The sequence below is a fragment of the Acanthochromis polyacanthus genome, chromosome 19 (assembly GCF_021347895.1).
Source record: "Acanthochromis polyacanthus isolate Apoly-LR-REF ecotype Palm Island chromosome 19, KAUST_Apoly_ChrSc, whole genome shotgun sequence".
Lineage (NCBI taxonomy): Eukaryota > Metazoa > Chordata > Actinopteri > Pomacentridae > Acanthochromis > Acanthochromis polyacanthus.
This window is the reverse complement of record NC_067131.1, coordinates 1820127-1833735: the sequence shown is the minus strand read 5'-3', so window position 1 is coordinate 1833735 and position 13609 is coordinate 1820127. Positions and strand designations below refer to the sequence as shown.

General features: G+C 40.6%; 2 protein-coding genes across 4 annotated transcripts in view; both read left to right on the top strand.

Moving 5' to 3' along the window:
* rpl38 (ribosomal protein L38) overlaps positions 1-13609 on the top strand; it is a 1167099-nt gene that overhangs the window by 181154 nt on the left and 972336 nt on the right. The window lies entirely within an intron of this gene.
* Positions 1-13609, top strand: part of LOC110949370 (protoheme IX farnesyltransferase, mitochondrial) — a 44501-nt gene that overhangs the window by 11259 nt on the left and 19633 nt on the right. The gene's annotated exons all lie outside the window — the stretch shown is intronic.

The window sequence follows — 13609 nt, the reverse complement described above, 5'->3', positions numbered from 1 at the left end:
TTTTCACGCTTGAGATCTTAATCTCTGACTTCCATCTGTATTTTGTTTGAACCGGCAGTCATCTTCTAAATCATATTTATCAAAACATTTGCCTGTCACATGTGTGTGCCGTCACCTGTAATGTGAGTTGAATCAAGCCTGGAAATTCCCACACGTTACTGTTCACGAATCCCCCCTTGAGGCATGTAATTCATGAATCTGGGGTTTTGAAACTGCACCGATACAAATTTACAAGCTGATCTTGGGTTAAGTCTTTGAATCACACTCTAGAAAGATGTTTGGATTGCATTAGCACTGTGACGCAATTTTATGTTGGATCTGGACTGAATTAGAAATGAATATTTGACTTGTTGGCTAACTCTAAATGCTGACTTCTACCTTCAGTTACAATCCATATCGGTGAAGTTTGTTTCTTAAATCCAGATTGTGTAGCTTCTACAAATAAAACCTCAGCTTGGAAAATGTATGAAAAGTAAAATGAACCTTGTTTCTTGTAAAATACAACTCAAAACAAGATAAATTCAAGATTATTTGAGTTAAGATATTTAAGATGTGTTGTCTTAATCCTCCTGCTGTCCTCATTTACAGGCACCAAAAAAAAAGTTTCCAAAATTCAGCAAAAAAAAAAAAAAAATCCCCGAATTAGTAAAAAAAAATGTGCAAAATTTTCAGGAAGAAAATTTCAAAAATTCCTTAAATGTTTCCCTTAAAATTAAAAAAAAAAAAAAAATCCCCAAATTTGACAAGAAATAAAAATGTAAAAAATAAATAAAGTTAATAAAAATTGTTAATATTTTCAAAAGATAAATAAAAATCTGCCAAAAAAAATCTTAGAATATCTAAAGTGATTGCATATTTATCGGTTAAAGTTCTAATATTTTTTTAAAGAACGTTCGTAAAAAGCGAATTTCCCTGGATTTTGATTGATTTTTTTCCTCAATGTCCTTAAAGAAACATTTTTTTAACATTTTTTTCCCCACCAAAAAATTATAAAAAATTTCCTGAAAATGTGGGAGTTTTCTCTGTGAAAATATATATTTTTCCCCACATTTTCAAACTTTAAAATGGGTCAGTTTGACCCGCAGGACGACACGAGGGTTTAAACAAGTCCCACCATCTTGCTGAAATGTCACTTGTTAAGAGAATTTATCTTAAATCAAGTTGGATGAAACATTTTGACTCAAAATAAGACGAATAGTCTTGGTAAGATTTTGTGTTTTTCCATCCATCCATTCTCTATACACCGCTTTATCCTCACTAGGGTCATGGGGGGTGCTGGAGTCTATCCCAGCTGACTCGGGTGAAGGCAGGGGACACCCTGGACAGGTCACCAGTCTGTCACAGGGCTACATATACAAACAGATTTTGTGTTTTTGCAGTGGGTAATTTTAATTTGTCGAGCATCATCATCATCAGAGTAATGGTTCATTAAAATTCACATCTATGGGGCCTTTACAATTACCAGCGATTGGCCGTTTCCTATACTTTTATGATTTAATGCACTTCCTGCTAAGATGCTCGATTGTGCTCATTGTACTGAACAGATTTTGTCCTGTTTTAGATGTGCTTTAGGTGTAGTAGACAGTGGCAGCCTGGTAGGTGGTATCGGTCCACGTCAGGCTGGGTTTGCGGTGCATTTCTGAGCCCCAACAGTCAAGACCGCCGCCATAATTTTCCACGATAGGGCTCCTCTTATTTTAGTTTGGGGCACCTCACAAAACGTGGTACCTCCTGAGAGGATCATTAGTTGTAACAAGACCTCACAGCCGCTAAAATCCCACCAACCATTCCACCCTTCAAAGACAACAAAACCCTCGCACCGCCGGATTTGTGCCTTGCAGAGAGGTATCGACGGCAGATGCGGTTTCAAATGTGGAATACCTCGTAGCACGACGCGCCTTTCATGTCGTTTATTTTCATTCTGTTTCCAAATTACCCTCCATTGTTAGCTTACCAGGGTTCATGTGTTGAACTGCAGCGGACATATTCACAATACCCCCGATATTATACATACAGCGGCCTTCAAAAGCATGGCAATAGTGGAGGGAAAATGACGCTTTTTTGCTAGTTAGGCTTTTGAATGTGAGATCAAACACAGTAACGACACTAGCTTTAGCTTTTATTTCATGTAATTTATGTGCAAATGATGTAAAAATTGTGTAACATTTTACATAGACGTGTTAAAAGTAATTAAAGTCATGCTTTTGCTGCTTTAAGCCCTTCAGTTGGAGATTAAATGCTTTAAAAGTAGAAGCTGGCTTTGATTTTACATCATTTATATGCAAATTGTGTTTAAAAAAAGTGCATTTTTATATAGATATTTAACAGTAGAGTGAAATTTCAAACTACTATATATTATTTACTGAATGTTCAAGTGGTTCATCTGTCAAATTATTATGTTTTTAACATTTTATGGAGCGCTTTCATGGAGTTAAAGGTCAAACACATGAGAGTTTTTTGCCAAATGGTTGACTTAACAAAAGGAGATTTCCTTACTGGCTGCAGATGCTGTTCTTCAGATCTTGTTTCCCACCGGCTTAGTTAAAACAAAAGAGAAAGCTGACCTTTGCTGTTAATAGTTGTACGCTTTTTGTTTTCATGGTCTCCACCAAGCTGTTAATTCAGCCTGGGAGAAGGTATGGAAATTCCTTTTTAATCGCCCAGCAAGACGGAACAAAAAGGACACGATGGCCATCTCTCTTTCAGTGCCGGATTAAAATGAATATTTAACCAGACAGGCCTGTTTAATAGTTAATTTCTTTAAAGCCTTTTGTCTTTATCAGCTGTGGGGTGCCAGTCCATTTCAAACTGTACAAATGGATCCCTTGTAGCCTCAGATGGGAGACAGATGCGATGCTCTGATAGAGTCATGAAGGGTAAATCCACCTATTATACGCCCAGAGGACTATGCCTAAGAGGAAGCAAGAACAAATAGTGTTTGTTAGGCCTGGATGCTAAGATACTGATAGTATTCTGGTGTCTAATAATGTTGGAATGGTTTCTTTTATTTGTATGTTGAGGATTTATCATTTTTTTTAGAAGAATTTGTCCTTTGTGTTGCAGTTAAAAGACACTTCAATACAATATTTTCACCACTTCAGCTGAATAAGTTGTGTGTGGCTGAGATGCTGTTTAAATCCTGGTTCTGATATTAAAGTTAAATCCAGTTGAAGGCTGAAGCTGCTGTGATGTAGCTGTTAACTCGATCCGTTTACGTTTTACACATTTCATTTACAGTAGGGATATTAAAACTTTAAAAAGACACACAAGCTTCCTGAAGTCGACGGACGTGAAGGTAGAGGAGAGTAATTTACTAAAGCATGTTGGCAGCCAACCGCTGCATTCTGATGAATCACTTCGAAGGTGTTAATTTTAAGCAGCGCCGCTTTCCTACTGATGTGAATCCTTAAAATACCAGCTCGCCACTTGCAGTCAGTATAACCCGACTAATAAAAGTTAATGAGTCCAAGTGAGTGAATTTAGAGAAATATTGGAAACGCATGAAACCAAGTCTTTGTCGGTATCGGTTTTCTGCAACTTCTCTTCGATCCCGCTGCATCAAATGACATGAGGTTATAACCCTGTGAGCCAAAACATGTCATTTAAAGGCCTAAATATTCATACCATGGATACCAAATGTTACCTTTGAGAGGAAAACTTTTAAGGCACAACAACAGTAATGTTTGAAGTTCACCATTTAAAACTGGTAGCTGTATCGTCCTGAAATTAATCTCCATTTGGCGTTATCAAATGATCTGGTAATCAGATAGGTAGATACTTTTTTAATCCTGACGGAAATTTAAGAAGTATAGTTGTTGCCTTTTTACTTTTAATTAAGGAAAATTATTGAGACGCCCCCCTGAGTTAAACTATGCTCCTGTCAGGAACACAACCTAACTAGCATGAAACTAGCATTGTTCAATTTTTGGCTCTTTTTCCACTAATTTAGTAACACAACATGTACACTATATATTGCATCAATACTGTTCAAAAGTTTGTGGTTACTTAGAAATGTCCTCATTTTTGAAAGAAAAGCATTTTTTTTCAATGAGGATGGCATTAAATGAATGATAAATCCAGTGTAGACATAGTTAATGTGGTAAATGACTATTCTATCTGTAAACGTCTGATTTTTAATGGAATATCTCCATAGGGGTACAGAGGAACATTTCCAGCAACCATCACTTCTGTGTTCTAAAGCTAATGGTGCTGAAAGGCTCATTGATGATTAGAAAACCCTTGTAGTTATGTTAGCACATGGATAAAAGTGGGAGTTTTATGGAGAACGTGGAATTGTCTGGATGATCCAACTTAACTTCAACTTCTATTCTTGCTGATTCTTGTATACGAAGCATAAGTCTCATCAAATACATACAGGGTGATAAATGCCTTACTTCAAAGGAGGAAGTACAAGATCAAAACAAGGACTTTTTTACTGTAGTTGTCAACAGCACGCTGTCATCTTTTGTTAAGATCACGCTGGAGTGACGCAGTGATACTCACATCTGAGCTTTCCTTGCCACAGCTTGTTGGTTCAAACACGCCTCACCACAGTAGAGCTGACTTTACCCCAGGGGGATGAGTGTGACTGACAGATGGGCAGGTGGAGCGCCTCCTCTCCACCGCCCTGATAGGCCTTTGGTTTTTGACAAAACACCGTGATTATGGGCTTCATTGACCAACAAGGCGAGATGCAGACACCGCTGAGACATGAGTCAGAGAGGAGGAAAACCGTCTACGCCGCTCACACACGCATACTTTCAGCCGCTTTTGGCAAAGGCTGACCTCATACAAGCTGAGTGAATGTTTTTATGCCAACCAGGGACACTCCATTTGATGTATTTAATTTCCCTGTTACTATTACTGCATGTGGCAGCAGTAGAAGAAGTAGAATCTGACAGGTTTTGACCATAATCTTCTCAGTGTTTCTTTGAACGATTGCCTTAGCTGCCTCTATTGTGTTTGTGGTGTTGGTGTCTTCTTTTTAAATTTCATTTGGACCCCATCAAGCACGGTCACTGGAAGAAATGCCCCTCTTCAAACAAGAAAACGACAGGAAGGTTAAAACAAGATAATTTCAAGATTGTTTGACTTCGCAAGATATTTAAGATGCGTTGTCTGAAAAAAAAAGTCCATCTGCTGAAATGTCACTTGTTCAGTGAATTTATCTTAAGTCAAGTGGGATGAAACATTTTGACTAAAAATAAGACAAATTTACTAGTACGTAGGGCTGGGCCATATGGCCAAAAAATAAAATCTCGATTTATTTATTTATTTTTTTTAAGTCATCTTGGACGATGATGATTTTAATGGATTTTTGTTGTTTCTTTGCGCTCTGTTAGCTATGGCTAGTGCTAGCCATGCCGCACTCCCATAGCTGCAGCACTCTTCCATTCTTTAGGATGCCTCTGCTGGAGGTGCTGAAAGAGGTTAGTTGTGCTGCTACTCTTCATTTTCACAGTACTTTTGCAAACCTTGCACATGACTGTAGTTTGCTCTGTGTCAGTCTTGTCAAAGCCGAAACACTTCCATATAATCGATGTAACATGAGGCCCTTTTCTGGCGACCAACTCTTCGTCTGCTGTTCTGTCCGTCATGACGGGGGGGTGAGTGTTTTGGTGGAAGGAGATGAGAGGCGGAAGCAAACGCCAGTGCACAAGTCGTGAAAGGCAGAAGAAGAATCTGTATTGTTATATATTTAAGCTCGCCTCGATTTTACGATTTGGCAAATTTTCAAATCGTCAGGTTTTAAAAACGCGAATTAATCGAATTAATTCCATTTACCGCCCCGCCCTACTAGTAAGATTTTTTTTTAACTTTTTGTAAAAATTTTTATTCATTTACATATACAAACAGAACATGAGATCATCATGGGTGTCACAATTACATCAAAGATTCTTTTACACATACATCACAATATAATGTCACATCATTCAAGGTGCATACACAATCCATCTTTTCCAGCGTTTGATACATTTCTCCAATTCGAGTCTCAAAACAAAAGTAAGTCTCTCCATGCAATAAATTTCTTTAATGATCCCATGCCACTGGTCCAATGTTGGAGGGTCGGACTGCAACCATTTCCGGGTTATAGCTTTCCTACTACTTGCCAAAAGTATTTTCAATAAATATTTGTCCCTACGTAGAACTGTATCTGGTATTTTACCAAGATATAAAGTAACAAAAGAGTAATCTAAATCCACCCCTATTATTTTATTTATCTCAGCTGCCACCTCCCTCCAGTATGGTCGGACTTTCGGGCAGGCCCAAAACACATGAAAGTGATTAGCCATAGAGTTACCACATTGCCTCCAACAAACACCTCGGCTCTGTACGCCTGTTTGCCGTGCTGTTATTTTAGGAGTACTACTAGTAAGATTTTGAATTTTTGCAGTGTGGATGTGTCAGTGGATGAAGGCGCTTTGTGTAGAGGCCTCTGTATATCTAGAGGACAAACCGTTTTCTGGAATCTCACCAAAGCAGATTGTGGACAGTGATAATGGGTTGCCAAAAATGCACTAATTTAAAAAGCGTCTCTCTCTCTGCCTGTCACCGACCCTTTGCATTATAGCTGTAATGGAGACAGAAGTTGCATGCCTCTTTAGTGGATGTAATGCCACTGACAAGCCTCAGAACAAATGTTTTCTGTTAAGTTGAGCTGCTCAAAATTCTGCATTATGACATGAAGAAAGTGAAAGTATTATGACAGAAAAAGCAATGGCTTTGCAACGATGCGGAACGTCTTTTGTGATGCTAATGTTAGTCAGATGAGCGCTCGCTGTGTTGTGATGTGTGGTGCTGCATTGCATTAAGGTCTTCGACAGACAAAAGTAAATGACAAATTTCGTGGAACGACCTGCTGTTTTTAGTTGAGCTGAAGTAGAATAGTTATTCAGCTTTGTGATTTCTTTTTTTCTGCCTTCAACTGGTTGCTGGAGGGATAATTGTACATGTGGACACACAAAGTTTCTCAGCTCAGTGGTATCTGTGCTCTTTACTTTACAAGCTTTTGGCCTCATTCAGGCACAAGGGAGAGATAAATGAAAGAAAAACCTTGCTTCACAATAAGAAGCCTGACAAACATATGTGTGAATGTTTGTCCTTTCAAATCTAAGAATGCTTCTTCTTTTTTTTAAAGTAATGCTTCAGAAAAACACCTTTTTCAAGCATCTACTTTCTTAAGACGTCACATTTATGTATATTTACAGTATTTTTTTCTATGAGACTCAAGTTTGCCCTCTCTTTTTGAACATAACTTAGCCAAAGGCAAGTAGGAACACTCTTTGTAATGCTGAGATCCATGGATAATTAACAAAAGCAGCCCTGTTATTGGCGTGCCCGTGAGCCAACACTGCATGCTAATTCCATTCACACCGAGAAGCTTCTGGGGCGAGGGCATCGCTGCTGGAAAACACAATGGTTACCGACATGGACGGTGTTTTTCCCCGAGCTCTGGGTGTGTCTTACATTCTCACAGGGATTTACAGTGTGTACAGCTTCATTTTTTTATTAGAATGTTTTCAGGAGCATGTTTTTGTGGCGCATAATTCATTTAACTTTCCACTTTTCTGACAGAGGCACACATTGTCTTTAGTCTTGGGTTAAACGTAGCTGCTCAGGCCGTGCAGATTGACATAAAAAGTGAACGTTGGGCAGCTTTTGGATGGGTCACATTCATATGCAGCTGTCCTGCTTCACACTGTTGGTAGATAATCGAGTCTGCAGCATAGTTTCGTACACTTAGCTGATAAACTTGAGATGCATTGAATAGTTTCTAACACCTCTGGTTGCAGTTTTTGTTGTTCATCTGTTACAACTTTCCTTTCTCCATCTCTGTAGGTTCATGCGCTGCTTTAGCTTTTAGTTTATTGCACCTCGTCTCTTGAAGAAAAGTCCTCAAAGATCCTTTTCCCTCCTTGTACGGTGCTTTCGTATCAGCTGAGCTCTATAAAGACATCACGTTATTACCAGGCACCCCAGATTTAGACTAGCTGTCATTTCCTGCGGCTTTGTAGTTCCAGTAATCATTTCTGTGCTCTCCGCTTCTGCACATATTTATCTGAAATTTAAAAAGGTCGTTTGCCTGGTCTCCAGTGGCTATTATTCAGAGTGTATTTTGTGAATCTTAAGTCCTTGGGCCTTCATTTTGTGATCACAAAGCGTATCCTGAACAGCTGAAAAATGCCACATCTGATATTTAGCATACGGAAAAGAGGCTGTGTTTGTGTGACCGTGGACGGCCTTTTAGTTTTACTCATAATAGTCTCATTTAGTAACATCCTTGAGGGCCGTATTGCGGTGACACTTGTACCCATGCTAAGACTGTTATAATATCAGGGGTGGGGAACGTTGGCATTTCAGACAGCGAGTCTCATTTGCGTTTCTCTCCACTGAACACACTGATGTCTCCTGCCAATTTTTATTGCAGCATAATGCAGAATTCATCCTCATTCTCTCACAACCTTCTGCACAAATCTGCTGATGGTATTAAAGGTGAGCTTTAGTAAATCCAGTGGAATACATCCTCAGTATGTCTGTTTTAATTGAAATGTCTAAAACTTCAACACAGTCTCATCCGTCTAAGCGTCTGAAATGATGCCATAAAAAGGCTGCTGCGTCTTTTTTCACTGGCCGTTGTTCCTCAGCATGAACATATTTGATGCATTTTCCGCTTCTTCACTTGTTAAAGGTTTTTGTTTGAGTTGATTTTTGCGTGTTTCACAAATAGCCTTTTAATAAATATCACCAGGCAGTTTTCCAGTTCCATAAAGCACAGACTGCCTTTTATATGCGGTTGTAGAACTGTAAAAGTCACATTTTTTTTATTCCTTCTGCTTGGACATCACATCGCTCGTGTTCTGTCCGCATGATTTCTCGCCTGTTCATCCTCCACCAGTCATTATTCTCTCACCTGAGGAAGCCATACTTCTTTGTTGGGCGTTGACCCTTCTTTACCGTAGACACACCGGCTAGTTGAAAGGATCTGCGGGTATACGATGACACGACAGTCTGTCATGAAGTGTGTGTTGATTACCGTTTGCTGGACAGTTCAAAGTGTGTGTCTGTGGGTGTGTGCAGCACGTGCATACATATTTACTGAGGCTCTGACGCCTTCACCTGCACTTACCTCTTTCCAATCCTCACATGAGGCTTTGTTGCTAACCCCACCTGGCTATCTCAAAGGTTGTGCTTGTTATTGTTTGTGTTTGTGTCTGCACCGTAGCATTACTTTACCCCTCCATGCCTCCTAATAACTGTTTGCTGTAGCTCACCTGTAAACCAGACCATAGAGTATACACAGTAACACAGTGTATTGCTCTGCTTTGAATGGGCTTCTGTCATCTAAACCAGTGGCTAAAGGTCAGCTGCATTTTGTTATTTTATATTTCTCTTATGGACATTTCTGGCCGTGTCATAAGAGACCTTGTGTGATCGTTCAGGTTCCATTCAGCAGAGACTCACGCTCCACTCATCCTCCGTGGTATTATCTGCTTGCCTCCAACACAACAGCTGTGAATGCACCATAAAAAAAGACCTTTTTCTGAGTAAAAGCTGTTTTACTCTGAACTCCATTCATGTCACCATGCAGTCACTCATTCAGCTGGAAGGACGCTGCTGTGTTCCCGTTCATTTTGCACCCACACCTGTAATCATTTTTGAGATTGCTGAATGCTTCTATGAAGTTGTGTATTACTTGGAACATCTCTTTTTCACCTGGATTGAACTCTCCTGTCGTATGTGGACTGGTGGTATTTGTACTGGGTGTGGTATTCCTTTTCCAGCCTGCAGGTCTTTTTCTGTATATGAGTTTCTTCATAATAAATGTTTATCAAACAGACATGATGGAAGTGTGGGTCCAATTTTCCCCAGCAATGACACTACTTAAAATTTGCTTTCCTTTTTATCCCCCGCCGGCCGTCGGCACGAAGGGGGATCTTGCCGTGGGCACGTCCGTCCGTATGTCCGTCCGTATGTCCGTCCGTACGTACGTACGTACGGACGTACGATCCGCCCGCCCGCATTTCGTTTCCGGAGCATATGGATGAATGGACTCGCTCTTATATAGCGCTTTACTACTCATCAGAGTACTCAAAGCGCTTATACAACAATTGCTTCCATTCAACCATACGCTCACACATTCTCACTCTGGTGGGGACGGAAGCGTGGCTGCCTACGGCCCCTCCCACCACCACCAACATTCACACGCATTCATACACCAGTGAAGAGCACTGGAGGCAAGGTGGGTTAAGTGTCTTGCCCAAGGACACAACAGCACATGACTAGGCGAGAGCGGGAATCGAACCGCCGACCCTTCGATCATTGGACAACCCGCTCTACCACCTGAGCCACAGCCGCCCATATCTCTGAAACTACTTGAGGGATTTCATTCATATTGCACCCAGGCCATCTCTATATAGTATAGATGTGCCTTTGGGGGGGAATGACCTTGACCTGATTTTCAAGGTCATAGTGAGGCACTCCAAATATTTTTTGGTTTCCAAGTCATAGCTCAGAAACTAGTTGAAGGATTTCATTTATATTGCGCACACTAAGCCTGTTGGTAATGTAGATGTGCCTTTTGGGGTGCATGACCTTCACCTGACTGTTTTTTTTTTTTTTATTGTAGTGAATATGTATCATTTTGTAGGTGTATCGTCCAGTATATATTATTATTTCTTGCACTTAGAGGTACTATATATAAGGCGGGGGATGTTTTAAGCGGAGCGTGTATGTTCAATACTAGTGATAGCTATCATTAGGATTTTGTCAATACTGGTATTGATAAAGGACTGCTATGTTTATTTGCATGGCACCCTTCATGTCCAAGACAATTCTAAAGCTTTGCATAAAACATTAAGAGCATTACAGTGAATGGTGCTCATCGACGTTTATACCTGTCATTCCGTTACCGATATTCTCCCTTAATTTATTGGGGTGCAAATATATTGTGCTTATTTCATTAAATTTGCAAAGCGAGCATAGCGTCTCATTCGTTGTTGCTCACTGGACCTGGAGGAAATTTAAGGTTGATTTGTGGTTGTTGCTGGTGTGTGTTTTCTCCACAGTTAATATGGAAATAAAAACCTCCAGGTTAGGGCTCGGTGATACAGTCGAATGGTCTATCACAACAACATTTATTTCAGTCAATACTGCTTTTTTTTAAATCAAGCCTGAAAAAGAAAATTATTTATTTTGAATCATACAGTTGATAGTGGACTCTTGGAAACTTTCACGGGAACAGTGACACAGGATGAGGAGGCAGTTTGCATTTGAAACATTGAAGTTTCTTACAACTTACTGTTGTTAAACGGTCTACTTCCACAACATATTGTTTTGTCGCCCAGTCCTATTCCAACAGAGGCTCATGTGTTCAGGTCCCAGATTCAAATTACTCAACTTCAATACTCCCTACTCCCTAGTGGATTGATTTAAACTACTTTGAATACTCCCTATCCCACAGAATTCTTTGTTTTAAGCAAGCACACCTGTAAAAGGACATTTTCTGCGTAGCCAGTGTTCAATGACATCATTCTTCATCCCTGCGACTTCTCCCTGAGAAACTGTGCCGGCTCTCATGCACACTGGGAAGCTGTGTTACGCCACATCCTGACAGGAACAATTTGTGTTCCTTTCACGGGACAGATCGTTGACAGCTCACTTCGAGAACCCATCGAGATGCTAACCGGTTTGCTTCCCCTTCAGGGGATAGCGGGAGAGGTGAGGAGACATCGAGAGTATGGCAGAGGGAAGGGATGGGTCTCAGGGGCGACGCTCTGGTTCTGGAGGAGGACAGACTCTGACAGCGACTTTGTTACCCTGTTTACACAGTCTCCTCCTGTTTGCTGCAGCAAACAAGATTGTCACTCATGGATAAATTATTTAGTCGTGCTGCTTTTTTCTGCCGTTTACTGTCTGCTCCCTTGTGTTGGATGCATCTGCAAATGTTCTGCCGCCGGATAAACATTGTTCCTTATTTTGTTTTCTGTCACTAAATAATGTCAAACTAAAAACAGCTGGGGTAGCATGGTGGGTTTTTAGCTACGTATTAAAATTTAAACCAAAAAACTAAACTTTCTTTTTTGTTTTTAATAAGGATTGTGACGATTGGTTTTTACTGAGCTCTCTATTTTTCTTTTGGGTCAGGCAGGTGGTTGTGAAGCTCTATAGGATGCGATTCTGATCAGCAGAACCTACAAATTTACATGAAACACTTCTTTGCAAACATATGCCACTCGGTTCCCTGTCTTGTTCCTGAACATACCATCTTGAGTTCCACATGTGTTATCACAAATCATCTCACCAAAACAGGCCAGTGGGGAATAAACGGAACCGAGATTACAAGATGCCGATTGAACAATGTCAGACTGATGTTTGTGTTTATCTAAAAACAGCCTTACCTTGCAGAAAAATAAGGCGGTTCTGACTCAAGTTCCAACATGTGGTCACCACAAGATAGAGATAAAACATAACAAGAACCAAACCACACAAACAGAGTGATCAAGTTTTCTGTTAGTTCACCAACAACAACAAAAGTATAAAGCAGTTGTACGTCATAGATGGTGGAATCAGATGGATTGTTTGGTAAACCAGAAGTCCTGTTGTCTTGTCTAAAGTCGTGAGTAATTCATAATATAAATCAACCTCTTGTTGGAGTTAGTGGTTGTAAACACTGACAATCACAAATGCCGTCATCTAGTCGTGTTCCTAACACTCTAGGTCTCTGAAAGACCTTTTTTGTGCCAAGTTGACTTGTTTCATTAAAAACTATTTGACCTTCATCCAGAATTGAAATTGAATGTCCTTAAAAGGCTCTGTTATGGGTGAGGAGGGAATATCCAGGCTCCACACACAGAGAGCCAGACCTCACTGTGTCTTCTCCTGAGGTCCTCATCATTTTGATTTGAAAGGCTTGTTGAATGAGGCTGTCCAGATGAAGGGCTGGGCTTCGCCGTGGGTCACTGCCGCAAATGCAAATCTGCCAGAGGTGCTGACGGCTGCTGTCATGTTTGAGAGAACAGCGAGAGCCTTCATGTGCGTCTTTTCCTTATCGCGTCTCATTTCCAAGAGTGCATTTTCTCGCGGAACTTCAGGAGCCGTATTGAAGCTGACACACACAAATTCACACCCGTTCCAGTCCCGTTGTGGTCAGCCACAGCTGCGGCCGGCAAAAATCTAAACACTGACATTCTCTCAGACGTACACATGGTCATGCACATGCCTCTTTCTCTGCTGCACCCAAACTGTTGAGAGGCTTTCAAACTGCGTGTCATGTCAGTCACACCCTCACAGTTATTTGCAAAATGCCCACTGATGGCGGAAAGGACTGTTTATTTCTTTTTAAACAAGTGACCACACACACACACACACACACACACACACACACACACACACACACACACACACACACACACACACACACACACACACACACACACACACACACACACACACACACACACACAGACAGCCAAGCTCCATGTATTCAGCATTCACCGATATGTTTTCCCACAGTATGTGAGTCTGAATAGAACGCAGCCAAGTGTGTTCACAGCTAATGGTAATCAGACCCGCAGTGAAATGCCCTCATTAGCAGCAGCGTTAACTTATC